Consider the following 6,000-nt stretch of genomic DNA (forward strand, 5'->3'; position numbering starts at 1 on the left):
TGTTCTTTCACTATCACTATAGCAAGAAGTCTATGGCATCTCTCTATTCTGCAGCATTTTCAGAACCTCAAGCAATCGCAACGGATGTTTAGAAAAATGGCCAACTGTTTTACACACGAAGCATTCTTTCTGTACTGCCCTTATTGGCTCTTTGAAATGGTAACTTTTTCAAAAAATGCCTAGTTTGGCACACATTTCCCTAACATAAAAGAATGGCAGCCTAATCATCAAGGTAAATGTAGTGCATCATTGATGCCTGGCAGAACCACATAAATAGTTCTGAATATTTTTTTTTTTACTCTTTCTTTTAAATAAAAACATGGGCAGAAACTGGATTTTCCCAGCTAAGTCTACCACATCTGAGCCAAAAAATGGGAACCATTGCTAGAGAAAGAAAACTCTCCTTGCTTGCAAGTGTGGCTTCCAGGTAGGGGGCTAAATGGCAGACTGCTGTGCCTCCACGAACAGTGTAGACGACACAGTGAAGATCGGTGGCTGACCGTTAAGCCCGGGGTCAATGGCGCCTCTCCAGATAAGTAGAGACCAGAAGATTGCCCACTTGTGCTCCGAAAGGCTGCTCCTCGTGATCTGAAGAGGTTCTGCAGGCTTCTCATGAGTCTAAGCACCAGGGGCCAAAAGGAAGTGGTCTCACAGCCACAGCAGAGGCTGCAAAAGGACATTGGGTTTGCAAAAGCCCCCACTTTCCTAAACGCATTTGGAAGACAGTTATTGCACCGTTAAAGAGAGATCTTCAATGCAGCAGAGCAATCAAGCCACCCAGTGAGTGACCCTTCATCCCAGATTTAAAGATAACAGCAAAGGAACAATTTAAAGGATTTAAAAACAATTAAAGGTAGAAAGCTTGCCAAGAGCTTAAAGTAAAGAAGTTTAAAATAGACTAGGGAACAGTTGAATTTGGATTTACTGATTTTAAAGTATTTTTAAAACAAGTGAACAATTAATATATATATCTGAGGGAAAGAGTTTTACTTGGACTAATTGGGGACATCAGTAACTGCCTATGTGAATGCATCATTTAAAAGAGATCTAAAAGAAGAGATAAAAGAAGAGATGAAAAATAATTTTGAAGAATCTGCAGGACAACTGAATGCTGAAAATGGACAGAAATGAGTTAATGATTTTTGGATTTACCAGTTGAAAACGGTTGGATATGGGAAGAAGTGATCTATGTAATATAATTTCAAAGGGGGAAGAGTGATATTAAGTCAGTTTGTGACTGCTGTAAAGAAAAAGGGAAGTGACTTCCTTTTTCTTCCTTTTCTCTGCACTTCCTGTTTTTTCTATTTTTTTCTTCTATTTTTTTTCTTTTAATCTTATTTTATATTACCTTTTACTATTAACATTTTTAATAAACATATATATTTTAAAAAAACTCTTAATTCCCTGCTTGCTATTTACTGGTCAATGAAATTTTTGCAGCCCAGTTCCAATAGCCCTAAGGTAATTGTCAGGTATGACAATCAAAATCAACCGTTCCACCAGCTGCTTTAATACTTGTGGAAAAAAATCAGAGGAATCCCCCTGCCCTGTTGGAAAGCAAATACATGGTGGAAGTTGACTTCAGAAAAGAGTCTGTATGGTATAAGTGGTTAACGTTGGAGCACAATATCTCATCAAGTTGAGAGCCTGTTTGGTGTAGTGGTTAAGGCATCACGCTAGAAACCAGGAGATGGTGAGTTCTAGTCTTGCCTAGGCACAAAACCATCTGGGTAACCTTTGGCCAGTCACTTTCTCTCAGTCCTAGGAAGGAAGCAATGGCAAACCACTTCTGAAGAAGCTTGCCAAGGAAACTGCAGGGACTAGTCCAGGCAGTCTTCAAGAATCCGACATGATTGAACGGACCAAAAAAAAAAAAGAATATAAATATCCAAGTTCAAATGTTCATGCTGTTTGAATTTTAGGTGCAATTCTAAGCTCCTTATAGAAAAAGCAGGCCATACTTTAACACAAAGGGGGGAAAACTAAGAAAACAAGGGTAATACCAAAACAAGTGCAAGATGTGTTTATCAACTGTCTAAGGTGTTTCCATAAAATCTTTGTCAAAAGATTTCTTCCTCTTTTTGGTTATCTGATATGGGTCTGTTTGTGTCTCTATTTTAGTCTGTTACTGCCCTTCAAAAATGCATTTGTTTCTGGGACAGTAATTACAATCTCTTGACACTGTATACAATTTGGTCTTAAGATACATAGTAGATATGCCTTTTTAAAAAGTTCAGCTGCAAAAACATAAATTTTCTCTACCAATTTAAAATAGCAGTTTAGTTAAATCTATACAGCACTTTAAACTTCCTTGTATTTGAAAGCAAGCATCTCATTTTGGAGCACTTCAATCAAAATAGCACTGGGCATTTATACCCTTCTTCTTCAGGACATGGAAAAGGATGGTCCATACTTAAAATGTAAGTATGTTTATTTTGCTAAGTCATGGAAGCTGGACTCTTGGAAAGAGGGATTATAAAGAACAGAGCTCTTTTAATATACGATAGCCAGAAAGATAGGTGAAACAGAACAGATTGTATTTTTGGTAAACTAATTTTAAAAATTAGACAGTTTTAGAGATATTAAAAGAATAGAGATCCTTCAAACTATTCTACATTTTATCTCAGTATCTCTTATAGTTGATAAACTAGAAGGAATAATATGTAAAGTCCATAAATAACTCATAATTAGCTTTTGCCAGCTATAAACTACTTTCACCATCAAATTCACAGTTTAACATTAGTATGAGAATTCACAGTAAATACAAAGCATCACTAGGTTAAGGCTTATGGGTATAACTAAAACGTAAAGGTTTCCCTTGACATTAAGTCCAGTCATGTCCGACTCTAGGGGGCGTTGCTCATCTCCGTTTCAAAGCCGAAGAGTTGGCGTTTGTCCGTAGACACTTCTGTGGTCATGCGGCTGGCATGACTACACGGAACGCCATTACCTGCCCATCAAAGCAGTACCTATTAATCTACTCACATTTGCATGTTTTCGAACTGCTAGGTTGGCAGGAGCTGGGACTAGCAACGGGAGCTCACCCCATCACGCAGATTCAAACCGCCGACCTTCCGATCGGCCAGCTCAACAGCTCAGCGGTTTAATCAGCAGAGCCACCACGTCCATGGGTATAACTACATCTTATATAAAACACTCAATTAAAAATTAATTGAGCAATTAAAAAACTAGACCTAATGTTTATCTTGCTCCTCTATTCCTTGAAGCACAAATTCAGTTATAAATCTCAGTAATTTGAAAAGTGTACCCTATTCATAACAAAAGGAGTCTTGTAGCATAAGATACTTCTGAAGAAATGAGCTGCAGCTCACAAAAGCTTATGTCTTTTAATATAACTTGTTAGTTGGAAAACATGCTACCAGACTCCTCCTGATTTTTTGCCACAATAGAACTATTCATAACAGTAATTGCCATCTTTCCTAATTATAGGAGTACAACAGTGATTCTGTAAGGACAATATAATTGTATCAAGTGGAGGATCTTGGATAACTTTCCTATATTGGATTTATATTGGATTTACAAAAGAGACTTGTTAAAGCTTTGAAGAATTTTGTGAGAAGGGATAAAGAAAAAATGAAAAGAAATCAAGTTCTAGGACATTATTTGAAGGGACTAAAGATCAAGATTGTTAAAAGTAAAAGGAAGGAATATAAAGTTGGTTTATTTGATTAAGGTTAAAATAGGTATGTTGTTATCTCTGGTAACCCTTAATGGACTTTTGCTGATCAGGACTGAACAATGAGGCTTTAAGGATTTGTTTACAGATAAGAGATGGGATATGGGAAGAAGAGATCATTTGTTGTATTTTAAGAGAAAGTGATGTTACTAAAATTGTTTAAGGGGGAAGTCATTTCTTTTGTATTTTTCTTTTTATTTACTATATTCTTATTTTTTCTTCCTTTTCTATTCTTTTTGTCTTCTATTTTTTCTTTTCTGCACTTTCTATTTTTCTTTTTATTCTTTTTTTTGGTTTGTATTAGTTTCTATCTTTTTAAGTGTAATTTTTAATAAAATTACTATATAAAAAAGAGAATCCTTTGAAAACTACAAAGATAAATCTTTACCAAGATTAAGAAGCAGCAGCAAATGTTATAACCAATTTATGCTTTAGTCTAAGCATAAAATATTTCACTGCAATTTGTCCTCAAATTTCACAATACTGAATTTTCATGAAATATCCCATCCGAGTTGTGAAGCTGCTATTTCAAACATGAAATTGGCTGTTTTAAGCATTCTGGAAGGACACCAAGCTTGAAACAGAAGTGTTTTGAGCTTGAAACACCCCTAGAATGCCAAAAATATCCCACTTCGCATTTGATACAGCAGTTTTGCATACTTCATGAAATTTTATGCTTGAAACATTTTGGAAAAAAAAAGTTTTGCATACTCCTGCACCAGGCTACAAATATATTACTACACGCCATGATGGAAGTCACCATTGCAACTGTGATTAGAGAATGATTTTGGCAGATGGCTGGAGTATAGGTTTAGCTCTCTTTCAAAACTTGCTTTGTGCTTTGCTCCCTGCTTTGCCTGGGCAAGCAGGAATACGTTTTGCCAAAAAACCATTAGTTTTGTTTTTTAAAAAAGTTGTGATCTCCTTCTAAGTTGCTTACAATCCCCAGGTTTGAGAATTCCTGTACTAACCAATACAAATACATAAGGTCAATGGAAACTGAAAGTGAAATTTTCTTTTAAAAAATGCAAAAAAAATTCAAATATTTTGAATTCAACAAAGGCAGAAATCTAATGTATTCTTGGACTGTGCCCAATTAATATATCCCAATTAAAATAATGTTTACTCCAACAGAGCCAAATACAAACTTCAGCCCCACTCTTCTTGTTAGTCCTTGTTAATAGTTAATTATAACAAGCTGTCAGGGCATCAACTCTTCACAGGATTCCCTGGAAACAATTTTTAAAAGCTTGAAGCTTTTTCTAATACCTGAAATTAAGACAAAGCATCATTTGAATGCTCATAACATACCACATTTGTTTTTGCAATATAGAGTATATGATGTGATCTTCTCATTGCCCCTAAACTCAATCATAGTACCTGCAGACTGGTGGACTTGAAAGAGAAATGACAAGACAAATAAACAAGCAAATAAACTTGTAAACTGCCCAGAGGAGATGGGGAGTGATAGAAATTGGAATAATAAATAAAATAAATAAAAATAAAAATAAAACAAAAACAAAAACAAAAACAAAAACATACCTGCAATGTCTTATTTTTTTGGATCAGGGAGATCCCACACAGCTCCCTATTTCACATGATGGTTACATTATTGACAGGTTCTCTGTTATCCACATGTTGTAAAATAGGAATGGATTTTTCATATAATCCAGAAACATTCTACAGTCTTTATATGAACTGTTTCTCAACTCTTGAACATCATACTGTTTGAATTTTTACTGTAAAACACTAAACGTATAACCAAATTCAACATAAGTATTTCCAAATAAGTCAAGTTAGCTGGAGGCAAACATCCAACCATGTGACTACCCTAGAAAAGAGAGAGAGAGAGAGAGAAAAAAAAATTATTTATTTGTCGAATTTTATTACTGCCCATTTCCCCCCCAAAGGAGGGACTCTGGGCAGTTTATAGAAACAAAATTTAAATTATCTCAACAAGTTATATCATGGAAAGCTACACTGATAGAAAGACCTGAATATTATATACTGTAGATAGAGTAAGGAATACACAGAGATTATAGTACTTTTTTCCTTGTAACACTAGATTAAGCCTGTTTTACCATGTCTCACAGGACTGCAGTTGGAATCAACCTAAAGGACTCAGTATATTCCCAATCATCAGTTCTCTTACCTTTCTGTAATAGAACAAAAGACTGGAAATATGACAGAACCCTCAAAAAAGCCATATATGAAATGACAGCCATAAGCTTGAGTTTGCCCAAATATTAACTTATCAACTTATGACTGAATTAAAACTGAATTCATATGTAAGTCTTCATAAA

At 35.2% G+C, this 6,000-nt stretch overlaps 1 protein-coding gene across 1 annotated transcript in view; it reads right to left on the minus strand.

Annotated features, from left to right (window-relative positions):
- PIK3CA (phosphatidylinositol-4,5-bisphosphate 3-kinase catalytic subunit alpha) overlaps positions 1-5,510 on the minus strand; it is a 30,887-nt gene extending 25,377 nt beyond the window's left edge. Inside the window, exon 1 of the mRNA XM_063306417.1 lies at positions 5,240-5,510. The gene's annotated coding sequence lies outside the window, so the exon portion shown is untranslated. The remainder of the gene's footprint in view (positions 1-5,239) is intronic.
- Between the last annotated feature and the right edge of the window lie 490 nt (positions 5,511-6,000).

Source organism: Candoia aspera, chromosome 6 (genome assembly GCF_035149785.1).
Source record: "Candoia aspera isolate rCanAsp1 chromosome 6, rCanAsp1.hap2, whole genome shotgun sequence".
Taxonomy (NCBI): domain Eukaryota; kingdom Metazoa; phylum Chordata; class Lepidosauria; order Squamata; family Boidae; genus Candoia; species Candoia aspera.